The sequence below is a fragment of the Pongo abelii genome, chromosome 5 (assembly GCF_028885655.2).
Source record: "Pongo abelii isolate AG06213 chromosome 5, NHGRI_mPonAbe1-v2.0_pri, whole genome shotgun sequence".
Lineage (NCBI taxonomy): Eukaryota > Metazoa > Chordata > Mammalia > Primates > Hominidae > Pongo > Pongo abelii.
Window position 1 is genome coordinate 82,940,376 of NC_071990.2, and position 20,689 is coordinate 82,961,064.

At 42.0% G+C, this 20,689-nt stretch overlaps 1 protein-coding gene and 1 pseudogene across 6 annotated transcripts in view; both read right to left on the reverse strand.

The window, feature by feature from the left end:
* IBTK (inhibitor of Bruton tyrosine kinase) overlaps positions 1–2,096 on the reverse strand; it is a 79,091-nt gene extending 76,995 nt beyond the window's left edge. For all 6 annotated transcript variants that reach the window (XM_063724879.1, XM_063724878.1, XM_009242032.4 and 3 more), the window contains exon 1: positions 270–2,096. The gene's annotated coding sequence lies outside the window, so the exon portion shown is untranslated. The remainder of the gene's footprint in view (positions 1–269) is intronic.
* Positions 2,097–14,634: 12,538 nt separating this feature from the next.
* Positions 14,635–19,734, reverse strand: LOC112133816 (large ribosomal subunit protein uL23-like; annotated as a pseudogene).
* Positions 19,735–20,689: the final 955 nt, after the last annotated feature.

Below are 20,689 nucleotides of genomic sequence, written 5' to 3' on the forward strand. Positions count from 1 at the left end.
CGTGTCCGGCAGGACGGGAGCGTAACGCATCGCCGGGACAAGCCATTCATTAGCTGAGGGGGGCGGTAGGGACCCTGGCCACTCGGCCCTCTCCGCGCCGCCTCGCGCGAAGCCCGGCAGCCTCGGGGCCACAGAGTCCCCTCCCCACGGTCCCCCCGCGGCGCCGTCCGCAGCCACCCGCACCCTCCAGAAGGCGAATACTCTCCCCTTGCCCCCGGGCTGAAGGGAAGCCGCACCGCACGGTCGGGCAGCGCCAAGCCCTCCCTCACCAGTCGCTAGATGAAACTGCGCGGGTGGATTCCGCAGGGTCCACATAGAGCCACACAGGGACTCATCCTCAGTGAAGGCAATAAGAGAAACCGAACGGCGCCAGAGGGGCCAGTCCCCAGACCGGGTCGGTTCGGCAGGCGGCTGCAATACAGCCGCTACTACAGAAATCGAGAACTGGGATGTGGAGGAAGGGCCCGAACGGGCGGGTCTCAGTAATAAGGTGGGCGCTGGTTGGCTGGGGCTCCTGTATGTCTCTTGATGATTGGCTGATGCCTGCCCAGAGGGTTTCGCGTGGCAGCACCTCTGCCATGGCCTTTTCCCTGGCGCCCCAAAGGAGCTTGACCTCGCAGGTCTTGGGGCCGCTGACTCAGGCCAGGGGCGGGGAAAAGAAAAAGGCCGCAGCGGGGGACTCTAGGCCAACAATGGTGATGGGAGTGCCCCTTTCCAGGCCAGCCATCTCCTAGTTAGAAACGTCTCTCCAGGCAGCTGGAGACTCTGAGGGGAGGCTAAACCCGAGTGGAGAAGGAGACCTGGCAGGATGCCTTGGACACCCGGTCACTACGCAGCAGCAGAAGCCAACTTCATAGGCGTCCTGCACAGAAGAGTTTCCTCTCATGGCCTTAGCAGTGGGGTTACGGCAAAGCCAAAGGTGTAGTCTCCGTAAACCCAGCCTCACCCCTCTCTGGATCGCCATACACCCGGATTATCTGGCAGTCACTCCCTTGGTCAGAAGGCGTCACTGCCCTCTTAGATCACCACCGTAGGACTAGCTGCCGACCCGGGTCACGCCACTTAGTGCCTGACACCAGGCTTACACTAGGCTTTTTCCACTTGAACTCTGAATCTAAAGGCCATTTAGAAAGTGGTCGAGTGAAAAATGCTAGGAGGGACAGTAGCCAATAATCAATACTAGGGTACTGAATGGGAAACACACTGCTGCTGAATGCCTAATACGGTAAGCACTCAGTAAATGATTGTTCAAGGAGGGGTAGTGTGACTCAAAACAAACGACACTAGGAATCATGAGTTGGCTGTACAGCTCTGCCACGTTGTGAATTTTACAAGCCACTGAGTCGGCCTCATCTAATCTCTAAAAGAAAGGAGTTGCGCATTTCTTAATGCCCACTGAGCTCTGCTTGCTCTCTTTTGAAGCCTTTTTTGTGGGAGGGTAGGTTACTAGCCCAAAGCCACACAGCTGCTTAGCCAAACAGAAAGGGAGACTAGGACCCAGCCCTCCTGCTGCCCTTCCCAGCACATAATTGTCTCTTTGCTCTTTATTCTGAATGCCCTTCTACAAAACAAAAACCAGTTTGTAATGTCAAAATTGAGTGATTTTGAAAATAAGCTGAAGTTGTATCTCCAGATATTTAAAAAAAGAAGCCACATATAATGACTTTCATATTCATGAACAAAGACGCCAATAATGGCAAATAAAGCTGCTAGGGTAAATAAATGCATTGACCTGAGTTCGTAACTTCTCTCTCTTGTATCTGGGCAAGTTAATTCACTTTTCTGAAGCCTCAGTTTCCTCATTTGCAAAATGGGAGAAATAATGTATTTTGGGGTTGTGAAAATGTAATGATAGAGATATATAGCACTTAGCAGAGAGCCTTAGTCACACACAATAATACTTCATAAATAGTGCTAATAAATAAGGTATTTCCTTAGTGGCTGAATTAGTCCAAGCAGGCATTCATTAATTTAAAAGTTACGGCCAGGCAAGGTGAGTCACACCTGTAATACCAGCACTTTGGGAGGCAGAGGCGGGTAGATCATTTGAGCCCAGGAATTCAAGACCAGCCTGGACAACATGGTGAAACCCCACCTTTACTAAAAATAAAAAAAAAAAAATTAGTCAGGCATGGTGGCGCACGCCTGTGATTCCAGCTACTCAGGAAGCTGAAGTGGGAGAATACCCTGAGCCCTGGGAGATCAAGGCTGCAGTGAGTCAAGATCACGCCACTGCAATGAGTCAAGATCACGCCACTGCAATGAGTCAAGATCACGCCACTGCACTCCAGCCTAGGCAACCGGAGTGAGACCCTGTCTCAAAAAATAGTAATAAATAAAAGTTAAAATTACCAGGTCTCGGACAATTTGTGGTAAGCATTGGGGATCCAACAGTGAACAAAATACATGTAGACCCAGATATTCCCAAGCATAATAAATTGCAACGTTTATAAGTATTATGACTTTACAAAGAATACTTTGTAATACTTATAGTATTTATCTGATAGATTTATCTGACTTCCAAAAGATGTGACACATGAACTAAAGAATGAGCAGAAGATAACTCAGATAACTAGATAACTAGATAACGAGGAGATAAGCAGATGAAGCAGGAAAGAAATAACATTCCAGTCAAAGGGATGTAGAATTGTTCCCCTTTTCCCAGGAAAGTTAGATGCTTTCAAAAGTACTTACTGGTTATTTGCAAGACAAAATATTAAAATAATTAGGAAACAGTACAAATGAAATACAATTAAATGAAAAATATATTGTAGATGTGGTTAAGGGAGGAAGAAATCAAAATGAGCCATTTTGTTTGATTTTTTTAAAAAACTTGTGTTTACACATGAAAGAATAGGTCAAAATACGTCTACAATGATTGTTTCTATGGTGGAATTATGGGTGATTCTTAATTTCTATCATTTTGACTTCTGTAATTTTCATTGCAATAATTTAAATATTACTTGAATGATTAAAAAAATCAAAGTTTGGAAAAATAATTGACTAGAGTTTCTAAAGTAGTTTTATTTTTTAAAGTAAAAAATAAAAAAACCAGAGATGGCTTTAAAAGATTGCAGTGATGGGCCAGGCGCGGTGGCTCACGCCTGTAATCCCAGGAGGCCGAGGCGGGCGGATCACGAGGTCAGGAGATTGAGACCATCCTGACTAACACGGTGAAACCCCGTCTCTATTAAGAATACAAAAAAAATTAGCCGCGCGCGGTGGCGGGCGCCTGTAGTCCCAGCTACCCGGGAGGCTGAGGCAGGAGAATGGCGTGAACCTGGAAGGCGGAGCTTGCAGTGGGCCAAGATAGCGCCACTGCCCTCCGGCCTGGGCGAAAGAGCGAGACTCCGTCTCAAAAAATAAGTAAATAAATAAATAAATAAAAAGATTGCAGTGATAGGGGGAGGGAGTAGAAAAAGAATAGTACAGGCATCAAGAGTAGAGCACTGCAGAAATGTTTCTAAGCCACATGGCATCTATAATAAACTCCCTAAATACCATTTTTCCAAAATAAATTGGTAGTACTATCCTTTATAATTAAAAGTACTGACATCATTACGTGTATTTTGCTGTCTTTCAAGTTGTATAGGAGTAGGAAATGACAGTGCTGGTGGCAGAAGAGAAAACATTAGAATTTGATTAGAAACCCAAACCTGATTACGTTCTACAAGAATGATTTTTACAGGAAGATCAGTAGTGCAGCTGGCCTAGAGATGACTGGAACCTTATTGTTTAGCCTCATTCTCTTCTACTCTACACCATCTTCTGCAGGACATCACTGGTTGACTACAACTTTCTGGCACATAAATTAAGTACCTCACATAAATCACATATCTCACCTCAGGTTTGCCATTAGGGAAGATAGCACTGAGCCTATTATCTCAAGCACAAAAGTTCTAGGCACCTGATGGACTCATGTCCGCTTGGATTAGGTGAGGAATCAAGGATAACATGATTGACATCCTCTATTAGAGTCACGGTTAAAGCAGAGTGAAGAGTAGTTTCCCAAAAGAAAGCAGGGTGAGGCAGACAAAACAATAGGCCACATAGGGTGTTCGTGTTCTTCTGGATTCAGGTGTATGGTCCCAGCTGCGTTCTTCCTATAGAATCATTATCTTTCCAATCCTTACTTACAGAGGGCCACCTCCCCACATATCTGTGAAGCCTTTCTGGATGGCCTTTCCTAGCAATTATTCCCTTTATACATATATTATACATATAATTATTCCCTTTATACATATATTATATATATGATATAATAATAATATAATATATATTATATATTATATATAATATATATTATATAAAATATATAATATATAATATATATGATATAATAATTATATTATATATATAAGGCTCTTAGTACAACTCTTAGCAACTTAATTGACATAACCTGAAATGAACTGCCTGGATGAATCTGTTTCCACCAAAAGGGTGGGATGGGGAAACAAAGAATAACCCACAAGGTGGCAGTATTTGAATATAACTTTAGAATCTTATGTTTAAAAGCATAGTCCACCAAAAAAATCTCTGAAATTCAAGGCAAATACCGGAGAAATTCAAGGCAAATTCAAAGCCTAGATGAAATAAGCAGAACTTTGAGATAAATCAAACTTATAAACTTAGCAGGCTTAGCATTCTATTACAATCAGAACACTGAACTCCTAAAATTCTTCCCTTTATGATGACTGAAAAATGTATCACTTTCATTTCTCAGCCCATCTTACTGAGAATTGCTCCTATTCCTTTTCTACTTAGCTAAATAATTAAATCTGTGTTGTCACTATTAGAAAGACAGAGAGAGAAGAAAGAAAAAGAGTGAGTTCGATACATAGTGGTTGGAGCCTTCTCTTCATGCCATAAATCCCTAGGACTGATAGAAAAGACTTACTTAGGCCGGGCGTGGTGGCTCACACCTGTAATCCTAGCATTTTGGGAGGCCAAGGCAGGCAGATCACCTGAGGTCAGGAGTTGGAGATCAGCCTGGCCAACATGGTACAACCCCGTCTCTACTAAAAATACAAAAATTAGCCGGGCATGGTGGCAGGCACCTATAATCCCAGCTACTCGAGAGGCTGAGGCAGGAGAATCACTTCAACCAGGGAGATGGAGGTTGCAATGAGCCGAGATCACACCACTGTACTCCAGCCTGGGCGACAAGAGCAAAACTCTGTCTCAAAAAAAAAAAAAAAAGAAAACATACTTAACATACTTAAACTTATCAGTGCATTGGAAAACAAGAACCTTGGCCATTGAAGGTCCAGAACTTATGAAGAGTCCTTGAAAAATGGATAAGAGGCTAGATTGGAAAAAGTAACAGCCTGTGGTGTTGTGATTTATATATTGGTTTTCATCCACAGCTCTTGGCTCATAACTCCCATAGCCCTTGTTACAGTCATTTGTTATAAAGTTGGGTATGTTAGACCTCAGGAACAGGCCTCTGACCGTCTCCTGCCCTTCTTCCATAGTTTCCCCACCTTTCTGACTCTGGGTCTTAAGACCCTCCCATGAGAGAGTCCCACCCTATATCCTGTGGGAAGGAATGCTGATATGAAGCTTCCATAAAAATCCAAGAGGACAGAGTTCATGAGCTTCCAGATAGGTGAACACGTGGAAATTCCTGGAGGGTGGAACACACAGGGAGGGCATGGAAACTCCACATCCCTTCCCTCATACCTCACCCTATGCGTCTCTTCATCTGTATCCCTTGTAATATCCGTTTTAATAAACCAGTAGGCCAGGCGCGGTGGCTCACGTCTGTAATCCCAGCACTTTGGGAGGCCGAGGCAGGCAGATCACCTGAGGTTGGGAGTTCGAGACCAGCCTGACCACCATGGAGAAACTCCGTCTCTACTAAAAATACAAAATTAGCCAGGCATGGTGGCAAAAGCCTGTAATCCCAGCTACTCGGGAGGCTGAGGCAGGAGAATCACTTGAATCTGGGTGGCGGAGGTTGCAGTGAGCAGAGATCGTGCCATTGCACTCCAGCCTGGGCAACAAGAGCAAAACTCTGTCTCAAAAAAAAAAAAAAAAAAAAAAAAAAAAAAAACATAAATATAATTATTTCCTGAGTTCTTTGAGCCACTCCAGCAAATTAATAGAACTCAAAGAGGGAGTCATGGGAACCCCAACTTGAAGCCAGTCAGTCAGGAGTTCCGGAGGTCTGAACTTCTGACTGGTGTAGGGGGATGTCAGAGGTATTTGAACCATAGTGACTCCATCTTGAATAGGGGCTGGGTAAAATGAGGCTGAGATCTGTTGGGCTGCATTCCCAGAAGGTTAGGCAAGAATAGTCACAGGATGAGATAGCAGATTGGCACAAGATACAGGAAGAACCTGCTGATAAAACAGGATGCAGAGTCGGGGAACAGCGGCTCACGCTTGTAATCCCAGGGATGGGAGGCCAAGGTGGGCAGATCCCCTGAGGTCAGGAGGTCAAGACCATCCCAGCCAACATGGTGAAACCCCGTTGCTACTAAAAATACAAAAAAATTAGCCTGGCATGGTGGCAGGTGCCTGTAATTCAGCTACTCAGGAGGCAGAGACCCACGAAGGTTGTAGTGAGCCAAGATAGCGCCATTGCACTCCATCTCAAAAAAATAAAATAAAATAAAATACAAAAAATTAGCTGGGTGTGGTGGTGCACTCTATCTCAAAAAATAAAATAAAATAAAACAAAATACAAAAAATTAGCTGGGTGTGGCGGCACACTCCTATAATCCCAGCTACTCAGGAGGCTGAAGCATGAGAATTGCTTGAGCCTGGGAGGTGGAGGTTGCAGCGAAGCCAAGATCGCAGTCCAGCCTGGACAACAGAGCAAGACTCCGTCTCAAAAAAAGAATAGAAAAGAAATGCATGGAAAAAGATATAAGCACAATAAAGCTGGAGTGGCTATTATAATAGCAGAAAAGCAGATTTGAGACAAAAATTGTTGCCAGTAGCCGGGCGTGGTGGCTCACGCCTGTAATCCCAGCACCTTGGGAGGCTGAGGTGGGTGGATCACCTGAGGTCAGGAGTTCAAGACCAGCCTGACCAACATGGAGAAACCCTGTCTCTACTAAAAATACAAAATTAGCTAGGCATGGTGGTGCATGCCTATAATTCCAGCTACTCAGGAGGCTGAGGCAGAAGAATCACTTGAACCCGGGAGGCAGAGGTTGTGGGGAGCCGAGATTGCGCCATTGCACTCCAGCCTGGGCAACAAGAGCAAAACTCCATCTCAAAAATAAATAAATAAATAAATAAATAAATAAAAATAAGTCAATAAATAAATAAATTGAATAAAATTTAAAAATTGTTGCCAGAGATAGAGGGCTATTTGATAATAATAAAAGGGTCAGTTCTCGGCCAGGTGCAGTGACTCATGCCTGTAATCCCAGCACTTTGGGAAGCTGAGGCAGGCAGATAACAAGGTCAGGAGATTGAGATCCTGGCCAACATGGTGAAACCCTGTCTCTACTAAAAATACAAAAGTTAGCTGGGCATGGTAGCATGTGCCTGCAGTCTCAGCTACTCGGGAAGCTGAGGCAGGAGAATAACTTGAACCCAGGAAGTGGAGTTGCAGTAAACCGAGATGGTGCCACTGCACTCCAGCCTGGGCGACAGAGCCAGACTCTGTCTCAAAAAAAAAAAAAAAAAAAAAAAAGAACGGCCAATTCTTCAGAAGAAATAATGTGTATGCAGTTTTGCTACAGCTGTAGTAAAAGAATAATTTGTATATGCCTAATCATAAAGATTTTTATTCCTGATAACAGAACTTCCAAATACATGAAGTGAAAATCAACTGAACTAAAAGGAGAAATAGAAAATTTCATGATCACAGCAGGAGATTTGAACACTCTGCTCTCAGCAATAGATAGAACAGTTAAACAAAAAAAAATCAAGAAATTCATAGGTGTTTTGAACAATACTATAAACCACCTTGACTTCTGTGATGGTTAATGTTATGTGTCAACTTGACTAGGCCACAGAGTGTCCAGACATTTGGTCAAACATTATTCTGTGTGTGTTTGTGAGGGTATTTCTGGGTTCAAGTAACATTTGCATTGGTAGGCTGAGTAAAACAGACTGCCTTCTTTAATGTGAATGAGCCCCATCCAATCAGTAAAAGACCTGAATAGAACAAAAGGGAACTCCTCCTACTTGATTGCTTTAGAGCTGGGACATCAGGTTTTTTCCTGCTTTTAGGCTTAGACTTAAACATGGGCTTTTCTTGGGTCTTGAGCCTGCTGGCTTTCATTCTGATACTACAACATCAGCTCTTCTACTTCTTGGGCCCTTGGACCAGGACTGGAACTATGCCATTTGCTCTCCTAGATCTCCACCCTGCTGACTGCAGATCTCAGACTTATCAGCCTCCACAATTACAAGCGCCAATTATTTATAATAAACCTCTCACTCTCTCTTTCTCTCTCTCTCTCTCCCTCCCTCTCTGTCATCTACACATCCTACTGGTTCTGTTTCTCTGGTGATCTCTGACTAATACAACCTCATTGATGTTTATAAAGCACCACATCCAACAACTCCGGAAGACATTTTGTTTTCAAGTGCATGTGGTATGTTCAGCAAGGTAGACCATATAGTGGATCTTAAAATGTCTTAATACATTTTTAAAAATTGGAATCATACAGAGTATGTTCTCTGATCACAATGGAACTACATTAGAAATCAATAAAAGTAAGATCTAGGAAAACTTCAAATATGTGTAAATAAACAAAATATTTAAAATAATCCATTGGTCAAAGAAGAAATCACATAGGAAGTTAGATATTATTTCACACTGAGTGAATAAAAATACAACATATCAAAATTTGTATGATGCATCCAAAGCAATGCCTATTCAGAAATATATAGCTTTAAATGCTTATGTTGGTGAAGAAGAGATGTCTAAAAATCAATGACCAAAAGTTCCACATAAATAAGCTAGGGAAAAAAAAAAGCAAAGTAAATCCCAAAGTAAGTGGGAGGAAATAAAGATAACAACAGAAATCAATTAACTAAAATATAGGAAAGTAATAGAAAAAATTAGCAACGCTGAAAATTGTTCTTTGAAAAGATCTGCAAAATTGATAAACTCCTTGCTAGAATTAGTTATTTAAAAAAAAAAAAAAGAAGGCTGAGCGGAGTGGCTCATGCCTGTAATCCCAACAGGGGATTACAAAGAGGCTGAGGTGGGCGGATCACCTGAGGTCAGGAGTTCGAGACTAGCCTGGCCAACATGGTGAAACCCTGTCTCTACTAAAAATACAAAAAAATTACCCACGCATGGTGGCAGGTGCCTGTAATCTCAGCTACTTGGGAGGCTAAGGCAGAAGAATCATCGCTTGTACCTGGGAGGTGGAGGTTGCAGTGAGCCGAAACCGCACCACTGCACTCCAGCCTAGGCAACAAGAGCGAAACTCCATCTAGAAAGAAAAAGAAAAGAAAAGAAAGAAAGAGAGAGGGAGAGAGGGAAGGAAGGAAGGAAGGAAGGAAGGAAGGCAGGCAGGCAGGCAGGCAGGCAGGCAAACATCAAGAATTTCAGGAGTCTGAGATTATACCCTCCTGTTAAAGCTAATAAGTTAATCTGCCAGAGTTTCATGGAATCTGGCCTGCTAAATGAGATTCCTAAGTCAGAGACTAGCACTTTACCACTCACAGCCAGCAAGCAGCATGAGCTTCACATTTGCATTAGTTCTTTTAGACCCTCAAGTCCTATGAGAAAAACACAGAGTGGCCCAGGTAAGTGTTATAAATGTAGTGGGCTGGCATCTCAGTTAAGGAAACCCAGGCTTAGTAACTTAATCCTTTATAGTAGACTGCAAGCAAACCTGCCTGACTTTTACCTCAGAGGTAGAAATTATCTTTATTGTACCAGAGAGTAAAAATAAAAAAAAAAAAAAAAAAAAAACAAACCTGTCCCCTGCTCTAGAGGGCTCCACTGTCACTATTTACCAAGTGATTTGCAATACAAACATCTTTAAAAGATAACCCAGAACAAAGGCTGTCAGTGCCTCTACTCACAGGATCTGCAGAAACATGAAGGAACCCATAGGAAATTTGTTCCCAACAAGAGCACCGATTGCCAATATCAGGAATGAAAAACTAGTTATAACCACAGATACCACAGACATTAGAACAAAAAAAATAAAATAAAATAAAGTAAGAGAACATGGTGAACAACATTAGGTTAAAAAAAAGTTGCCTTTGAGAAGTTGAGGGTAGGGATTGACTGAAAAGGAGAATGAGGAAACTCTCTGAGGTTGTAGAAATATTCCACATCTTGATGGAGGTGTAGGTTACATAGGGTACATGCATTTATTGTAACTCCACAAATATACACTTAAAATTTGTGCATTTCATTGTTGCAAATTTTACCTCAAAAGGAAAAAATGGGCCGGGCGCAGTGGCTCATGCCTGTAATCCCAGCACTTTGAAAGGCCGAGGCGGGCAGATCACCAGGTCAGAAGATGGAGACCATCCTGGCTAACACGGTGAAACCCCATCTCTACTAAAAATACAAAAAATTTAAAAAAAAAAAAAGACAAAAAAATACAAAAAATTAGCCGGGCGTGGTGGCACACGCCTGTAGTCCCAGCTACTCGGGAAGTTGAGGCAGGAGAATCACTTGAACCCAGGAGGTGGAGGTTGCAGTGAGCCGAGATCATGCCACTGCACTCCAGCCTGGGTGACAGAGTGAGACTCCGTCTCAAAAAAATAAATAAATAAACAAAATAAACAATATAAACCTTAGTAATGATTTTTATACTGAAGTGTTTCAGGGCAAAAGTATTTAGGGATAAATGATCAATATCTGCAATTTACTCTGAAATGCATAAAGAAATCTAAAATGCATAAAGGGATGAACAAATGGGTAGATACGTGATAAGGCAAATATATTTAAAATGTTAATGGTTTAATCTCGATAAACATATAGTTGTTCACAATAATATTCTTCTAAGTTTGTTCTATGCTTCAAAATTTCTAAATAAAAAAATGGAAAGAAAAAGAGACTTAAAAAACACGTACAGTCATGCATCACTTAACAATGGAGACACATTCTGAGAAATGTGTTTTTGGCAATTTTGTCATTGTGCCCACATAATAGAGTATCCTTACATAAACCTAGATGGTATAGCCTACTACACACCTAGGCCATGTGGGATAGCCTATTGTTCCTTGATTATAAACTTGTACAGTATGTTACTGTACTGAATAGTGTCAGCAATTGTAACCCAATGGTAAGTATTTGTGTGAGGTAACATAACTAAACATAGAAAAAGTACAGTAAAAATATGGATTATAATCTTTTGGGACCACTGTTGTATTACGTGCTGTCTTTGACCAAAATGTTGTTATACAGCATGTGATGGTAAATCAGTTACAATAAATGGACCTTATTTGGATAACGATTTGGACACATAAACTGTAAAATCAAATAGTATGACATACCAGGGATAATTTGAACACGGCTTGTTACTTGTTTATTGTTTTTATTTTATTTTATTTTATTTTATTTTTTTAGACAGAGTCTTGCTCTGTTGCCCAGGTTGGAGTGCAATAGTGCCATCACAGCTCACTGCAACCTCTGCCTCCAGGGTTCAAGCAATTATCCTGTCTCAGCCTCCCAAGTAGCTGGGATTACAGGCACACACTAACAACCCGGCTAATTTTTTGTATTTTTAGTAGACATGGGTTTTCACCATGTTGGCCAGGGTGGTCTCGAACTCCTGACCTCACATGATCCACCCGCCTTTGCCTCCCAAAGTACTGGGATTACAGTCGTGAGCCACTGCGCCCGGCCTGTTTATTGTTTTTAAGCCTGTGTAAGAGAAGCTGTTGGCCCTGGGCTCCACAGTCCCTCACCCTTACCATTTCAGGGCATGCTACCCTGAATTTAGCAGCCAACAACTGCATTTCTTTGCCTGAAGACTTTGCCTCCTGAAGTCTTTTTGGCCTGCCCCTGTGGCTTTGTGCAAGTGCTGAGGAGGTAATGCTTGCCCAACTCAGACTCAGCCATCTGTGAAAGTCTTACTTAGAACTTTCCTTTTTCTGTCTCACTCCCTCCACTTCCCCACTGATGTTTCCCTCTCTCAAACAGATGACTTGCACTTAAATTTTTGTCTTTGTTTCAGCTTCTGGAGGAACCCAAAGTGTGACACTGGGACAATGGCATTTCAGTTATTTAAAAAAAAAAAAAAAAAAGAAAGACTTTTTAAGTTTGGGAGATATTTACTGAAATATTTACAGATAAAATTATATTACTTGGGATTTGTTTCAAAACACAAGTGTTAGTGGGGAGAGTGGATAAAAATATAGATGAAAAAAATGTAGGCCAGGCTTATTGGCTTATGCCTGTAATCCCAGCACTTTGGGAGGCCAAGGCAGGTGGATCACCTGAGGTCAGGAGTTTGAAACCAGCCTGGCAAGCATGGTGAAACCCCATCTCTACTAAAAATACAAAAATTAGCCAGCTGTGGTGGCGGGCACCTGTAATCCCAGCTATTTGGGAAGCTGAGACAGGAGTATCACTTGAACCCCGGAGGCAGAGGTTGCAGTGAGCCAAGATCATGCCATTGCACTCTAGCCTGGGCAACAGAGCAAGATTCCATTTCAAAAAAAAAAAAAAAAAAAGAAAGAAAGAAGAAGAAAAAAATGTCAGGATGATAATTATTGAAATGCAGTGCTAAACATGGTTGTTCATTATACACTTCTGTCTACTTTGTATATGTCAGACATTGTATTGCAAATGATCTATAGGAGCTAGAAAAAAAAACAAGGAGATATGTTTGGAGGCTTGGGCACAAATTGTTGCCTGGGCTCTGCCAAGCAGCCTCACCTTAGGAAGACAGTTTAAAAGCTGACCAAAGAATCCACGTGGGAATATTCAGAGCTATGTCATATTTGTAATAGCCCTAAACTGGAAACTGCTGGAATGTCCTTCAATGGATGAATGCTTAAATAAGCTACGGCAGATCTGCACCAGGGAATACTACTCAACAATAAAAAGGAACTAATTATTGATACACCAAACTGGATGGACCTCAAGAGCAACATACTGGGTGGAAAAAAAAAAAACTAATCTCAAAAGATCATGTGATTCCATTTATATATATATACATATATGTATAAATATTTTTATATTTTATATTTTTATATTTAATATATATTTATATATATTTTTATATTTTATATATTATATATGTATATATGTATAAATATATATACATATATATATATTTTTTTAGATGGAGTTTTGCTCTTGTTGACCAGGCTGGAGTGCAATGGTGCAGTCTTGTCTCACTGCAACCTCCACCTCCTGGGTTCAAGCGATTCTCCTGTCTCAGTCTCCCTAGTAGCTGGGATTACAGGCAGATGCCATGACGCCCAGCTAATTTTTGTAGAGACGAGGTTTCACCATGTTGGTCAAGGCTGGTTTCCAACTCCTGATCACAGGTGAACCGCTCACCTTGGCCTCCCAAAGTGCTGAATTAAAGGCGTGAGCCACAACACCGAGCCCATTTATATATTCTTGAAATGACATGACAAAGTATAGAGATGGAGATAGATTCATGGTTGCCAGGAGTTCGGGAAGCAAGAGGCAGATATGACGGTATACGGGTAGCATGAAGGAGATATTTGTGGTAAGGATCTTGTGCAGTATTTTTTTTTTTTTTTGAGATGGAGTCTCACTTTGTCACCAAGGCTGGAGTGCAGTGGCAGGATCTTGGCTCACTGCAACCTCCGCCTCCTGGGTTCAAGCAATCCTCCGTCTTCAGCCTCCCAAGTAGCTGGAATTGCAGGCATGAGTCACCATACCTCGCTAATTTTTTGTATTTTTAGTAGAGACAGGGTTTCACCATGTTGGCCAGCTGGTCGTGAACTCCTGCCTCAAGTGATTCACCTGCCTTGGCCTCCCAAAGTGCTGGGATTATAGGCATGAACAACTGTGCCTGGCCAAGGACTACTGCTTGTGCATTTTCTTGATTATGGTGGTGGTTATATGATTCTACACAATTGCATAGAACTGTATACACACACACACACACACACACACACAAACAATGAGTGCCTATAGAGGAAAATCTGAATGAAGTCAGTGGATTGTACCAATATAAATTTCTGTGTTTAGGCTGGGCCCAGTGGCTCATGCCTGTAATCCCAACACTTTGGGAGGCTGAGGTGGGTTGATCCCTTGAGCCCAGGAGTACAAGAACAGTCTGGGCAACATAAAGAGACCCCATCGCTTCTAAAAATACAAAAATTAGTCAGGTGTGGTGGCATGCACCTATAGTCCCAGCTCCTGGAGAAACTGAGGTGGTGGGAGGATCACCTGAGCCTGGTGAGTTCGAGGCTGTGGTGAGCAGTGATCGTGCCACTGCATTCCAGCCTGGATGACAGTGAGACCTTGTCTCAAAAAAAAAAAAAAAAAATTATATATTTTTAATTTATACTATATGTAAGATGTAACCATTGAGGGAGTGTGGGTGCAGGGTACAAGGGACCTCTATAAACCATTTTTTTCAACTTTCTAAGAATCTACAATTATTTCAAAATTAAACATCTTTTTAAAAGTAAAGAAATGGAAATAAAATTTTTTTTCTGATGAAAATATATATATATATTTAGGATTCATCCTCTAGACTCACTTTAGATAATCCCAATTTTGTTGGCAACACCCAAAGCATGGTAATCAGGAGCCAGTCAAACATATGCCTTCTTCTCTCCATCAGGCCTAATCAGGTGTTCACCTTGACCACATCAACGTCATAGAGCTTCTTCACAGCCTGTTTGATCTGGCGCTTGTTAGCTTTAACATCTTCAATGAACACAAGTGTGTTGCTGTAACCGCCCAATGGGTTCATCTTGCCTGCTGCCCAGACAAAGCCAATTTATCAATACAGGGGAATTGCAATAGAGAAAGAATAATTCATGCAGAGCTGGCTGTGCAGGAGACCAGAGTTTATTATTGCTCAAATCAGTCTCCCTGAGCATTTGGGGATGAGAGTTTTTAAGGATTACTTGGTGGGTGGGGGGCAGCCAGTGAGTCAGGAGTGCGGATTGGTCAGGTCGGAGATGAAATCATGGGAAGTTGAAGCTGTCCTCTTGGGCTGAGTCAGTTCCTGGGTGGGGGTCACAAGATCAGATGAGCCCATTTATCTGGGTAGTACCAGCTGATCCATCAAGTGCAGGGTCTACAAAATATCTCAAGCACTGATCTTAGGCTTTACAACAATGATGTTATACCCAGGAGCAAATTTAGGAAGGGTCAGAATCTCATAGCCTCCAGCTGCATGACTCCTAGACTATAATTTCTAATATTTTGGCTAATTTGTTAGTCCCACAAAGGCAGTCTAGTCCCCAGGCAAGAAGGGGTTTGCCTTGGGAGAGGTGTGTTATCACTTTGTTTTTTCTTTCTTCTTTTTTTTTTTTTTTGAGATGAGTTTCGCTCTTGTTGCCCAGGCTGGAGTGCAATGTCGCGATCTCCGCTCACCTCAACCTCTGCCTCCCGGGTTCAAGAGACTCTCCTGTCTCAGCCTCCTGAGTAGCTGGGTTTACAGGCATGCGCCATCACACCTGGCTAATTTTGAATTTTAGTGGAGAACAGGGTTTCTCCATGTTGGTCAGGCTAGTCTCTAACTCTTGACCTCAGGTGATCTGCCTGCCTCTGCCCCCAGAGTGCTGGGATTACAGGCGTGAGCCACCGCGCCCGGCTTCATCTTTGTTTTAAACTATCAACTAAGTTCCTCCCAAAGTTAATTCAGCCTATGCCCAGGAATGAACAAGGACAGCTTGGAGGTTAGAAGCCAGCTGGAGCTGGTTAGGTCAGATCTCTTTCACTATCTCAGTTATAATTTTGTAATGGTGGTTTCATTGTTGTCTTCTGTCTTCTTCATGGCGGACTCAGTGGTCAGAGGAAACTTGATGATAGCATAGTGGTCAAGCTTGTTTCTCCTGGGGGTGATCTTCCGGAGATACTTGGTCAGTTTCCCAAGTTGCAGTGTCTTGAGCCGCCAGAAGGTGGGTGACGTGCGGATCTTCCTTTTTTTGTGGTTGTGGACACCTTTCAGCACTACCTCTGGGCCTTCAAAGCCTTCGCTTTGGCTTCAGCTTTAGGAGGGGCAGGAGCTTCCTTTTCGCCTTCGGTGCCACCTTGTGAAAAAGCGAAAATAAAGATTTTTAAAGGGCATCCAAATTTAGTGAAGTCCTATATCCATTGTTGACAGTGCGAAAGTGCAAGCTTCCTTTTCTCTATCCAGGAGCAGCAGCAGTACGGTCTTCACTTGAAGCCCAGTAGCCTAATTATTATAGGCTACCCAGTAGCCTAATTATTATAGGCTACGTACCCTCTATTATCAAGAGAACCTGATTATAAGGTTCTCTTGGACATTTGAGAAGCTGCTCGACATCTTAATAAATTCCTTTTCAAGTTAAACTAGACACTGTGTGTTCTGTTGTTTGCAGCTTTCAATACTGGCCACTTTTTATTGTAATAGTTTCAATCGCCTGTCTTTGTCTCCTGAGGGATATGGGAGAGTGATAAGTAAAGCTAAAATGTATCTCTACACACTGAAGCCACTGAAGAAATTGGTATAAAGATAGAAATTAATAGATGGATATTCAATCTACTTCAAGAATGTCTTTGTTAATGCCACTGACTATAGCCTCTTGAGCACTTCTAGAAGCAGAGAGACTGGGGTCTATGCTGCTTTATGATTATTAATGCTCCTCACTTTCTTTCTTTCTTTTTTTTTTAAGATGGAGTTTTGCTCTTGTTGCTCAGGGTGGAGTACAGTGACAGGCTCGCAGTTCACTGTATTCTTCTGTGTCTAGAACACAAATTCTGCTTCTATACCTCGTTAATGTAATGATGATGCACTGCCCTCCCTCAAAACTCCTAATCACAGCCCATACTGGTTCTCAGATGAAAGGACTACTGCGTGCAAATCCCTCCTGATGTTAAATGTGGTTTATATAAGGTCCCTGAAAGAGGGCTGTTGAAGAAAGCTTTATAACTACCCTATGTTGTAGGAAGATTAGGGGTAGACAAGAGGACAAGCAAGGGACTGGGAAGAAAGCAAGAGAAAATAACAAAACATATAGTTCAAATAACAGAAATAAGATTTATAGAAATTATTTTGGCCTAAGAAAAGAAGGAGAAAGAGATCCAGGGCAGGATCTTTAAGGATCTCACAGGCAATATTTCCCCTATTACCCTTATTATGACTTTGTATTAAATGTATATGTGGGTGGGGATCCTTGCTGGTATTGGGACTTTATACTTAATTTATTCAACTTATACAATGAAGAAATTAATTTGCAAAGCTTACAAAAGCACAACTACATGAATAACTTCAATTGAATGAAATTTTACCTTGGTCCAAAATAGAAATCGCCAGTTTTATTGTACATCTTTCTCTTGATCCCAGTTTTATATTTGAGACTAAAATGTATCTACAAAAACACTTTAAAACAATTAAGTGATAGAGGGAATTGTTAGAGGTACACATGAAATCGCCTTTGCAAAATTATGACTGAGACAGGGAAAGAGAAATAACTTAAGCGACTCCATCTCACTTTTAACCTCCAAGCTGTCTTTGTTCATTCCTGGGCGTAGGCTGAACTAACTTTGGGAGAAACTTAGTTTGTAGTTTATCGTTTAAACAAAGACGGTAACAGCCCTTTCCCAAAGCATATCTCCTTCTTGCCTGGGGACTAGATCGCCTTTGTAGGACCAACATTAGCCACAAGATCAGAAATTATGGTTTAGGAGTCATGCAGCTGGAGGCTACAAGATTCTGACCCTTCCTAGGCTGCTCCTAAGATGAATGCTTGACTATTTTGCAGACCCTGCACTTGATGGATCAGCTGGCACCACCCGGATTAATAAACTGGCTCATCTGATCATGTGGCCCCCACCCAGGAACTGACTCAGCACAAGACAGCTTCAACTCCCTATGATTTCATCTCTGTCAAATCAGCACTGCTGGCTCACTGGCTTCCCCCACCCACCAAGTTATCCTTAAAAACTCTGCTCCGGAATGCCCAGGGAGACTGATTTGAGTAACAATAAAACTCCCATCTCCTGCACAGCCAGCTCTGCGTGAATTATTCTTTCTCTATTGCAAATCCCCTGTCTTGAACTGGCTCTGTCTAGGCAGCCTGTAAGGGGAACCCCCTGGGCAGTTACACACATGCTATGACTTGCATAATGGTTTCTCCTTCAAAGTTTTGTCATTGTTTCTGGTCTATCTTCTAAAATTTTCACCATCAGAAATTAATACTTTTGAGAAAAACAAAAAACAAAACCAAAACTCCCAGGGAAGTTGGAGTAGCTCTGGGTCTGCCAAAGACCACCATTAATCATCATTCCCTACTTTTCTTTCATACTTTCCAGTTTGGAATCTACTATAACATGCATTGTTTCTCATTATGATTTTGATTTGTTACAACCTTGAGAAAGAGGTAGAGACTTAAATTATTATCAAAAATGTTTTAATGAAAAAGATGAAGCTCAAAGAGGTTAAGTGACTTGCTCAAGGTCACAGAGCAGTAAAAAAATCTCATCTCTCACATCAGAAACAGAGTAAGCCTGCTGTCCTCTCTAATACTAACACATCAACTGAGAGAAAAGAGAGCCCTGGGGAATTTTCTCTAATCACCCCACATTAGTTGCGTAGCACAGATTGCTTTCCACTTCTCAAATCCCATTGCACTTGCCATCTGCAAAATTCACTTAAGTTCTTCCTCATATTTTGCCTTGTCTTGCTTTTAAGTGCTTAGTAAGTTAATAGGTAAATGGTGTGTGTGTGTGTGCATGTGCATGTGCGTGCGCACTCGTAACCTCCAATTATATAGTACAAGTATTAGAAACACAAATTAGACTTGTATTCTCACAAAATTTAGCACAGTATCATGCTTATCAAAAAATTAATTTGTATATTAATTTAATCTAATTAAATTATTCTCTAATCTAGAGAATAGCATGGAAAATACAGACTTTGACCCTAAAAAGGTTTAGAGAAAAGGAAAATCTTAGTAGAAGTAGGTCAGGCACTTTCTTGCCTACTGAGTCTACCACTATTATTTTAACCATTCTTTTGCCAACACACTTCGCACACCTTGTTTTCTTGTTGCACATGCCTACCTCAACCATAACCCTGGATCAACCTTAAAGTCAGCCTTCTTCTCTCCTTACATTTGTTAGTCTAGAGACAATGTTACAAGCAAGTCTGGGCGCGGTGGCTCACGCCTGTAATCCTAGCACTTTGGGAGGCCAAGACGGGTGGATCACTTGAGGTCAGGAGTTTGTGACCATCCTGACCAACATGGCCAAACCCCATCTCTATTAAAAATACAAAAAATTAGCTGGGATGGTAGTGGGCGCCTGTAATCCCAGCTACTGGGGAAGCTGAGCCAGGAGAATTGGTTGAACCCGGGAGGTAGAGGTTGCAGTGAGCCGCGATCACGCTGCTTTACTCCAGCCTGGGCAACAGGAGTGAAACTCCATCAAAAAGAAAGCAAGAAAGCAAGCAAGAAGGAAGGAAGGAAGGGAGAGAGGGAGCGAGGGAGGGAGGGACAAGGTTACAAGCAATGGAACGTACACTTGCTTAAATAATAAAGCATATTTGGACTGAAAAGTCCAAAGGTAAAACTGACTTCAAATGAAGCTTCATCTTGCAGCTCAAATGATGTAAAAACAAGTTTCTTTTTGTCTTTCCACTCTGCTTTTTTCACGCTTGGCTTCATTCTCAGGCCAAGCCCTGACTATTGTTAAGAAGCCTGCTACCCAATCCTTTTGCTTTCATTTTCAGCAGGGAAAAGCAAAAATGTGACCCAGTATTCACAGTAAAAACCCTAAGTCATGTGCCCACCATTTACCTAATTCCTCAGGCCAGGTAAATGGGATAAACTGATAAGCTTAAACTCAGTTCTGTGTCTCACATTAAAGCTGGAAATTGAATCAATTTCCCTAAAATCACATGGATCTTCAAATGGAAATTAGTAGCTACTGGAAAGGAGGAAATAGATATAATTAACACATGTCCTCCATTTTTATTTATCTTGGCTAGTAGGTGTCAACAGAAGAAATCAAACAACTCTGTAGAATTCACCAATGAAAATTTATGATCTCCCATGTCTGCAGAATTATTACACTAATTATTCTCCCCTCACTCACCTCACTCACTTTTCACTCTCTGCAGGTATTTTTCCTCAGTTTATTAACTTGATCAAACAACTCTCTTCATAAAAATGAAAAATAAAGGTCACTGAAACCAATGCCTTTTTTTTTTTTTTGAGACGGAGTCTCGCTCTGTTGCCCAGGCTAGAGTGCAGTGGTGTGATCTCAGCTCACTGCAACCTCTGCCTCCCAGGTTTAAGCAATTCTCCTCCTTCAGCCTCCCCAGTAGCTAGGACTACAGATGCGTGCCTCCATGCCCGGCTAATTTTTGTATTTTTAGTAGAGACGAGGTCTCACAATGTTGCCCAGGCTAGTCTCCAACTTTTGACCTCAGGTGATCCACCCACCTCAGCCTCCCAAAGTGCTGGGATTACAGGTATGAGCCACTGTGCCTGGTCACCAATGCCAGTTAACTGCTATCCTGTTTACCTCCCCTCACAGCCAAGCCCTTGCATTCTATATACAATGTAAACCATGTTAAAGTGAGACAAAAATAAGATCACTGTGCAACCCACAAAACAT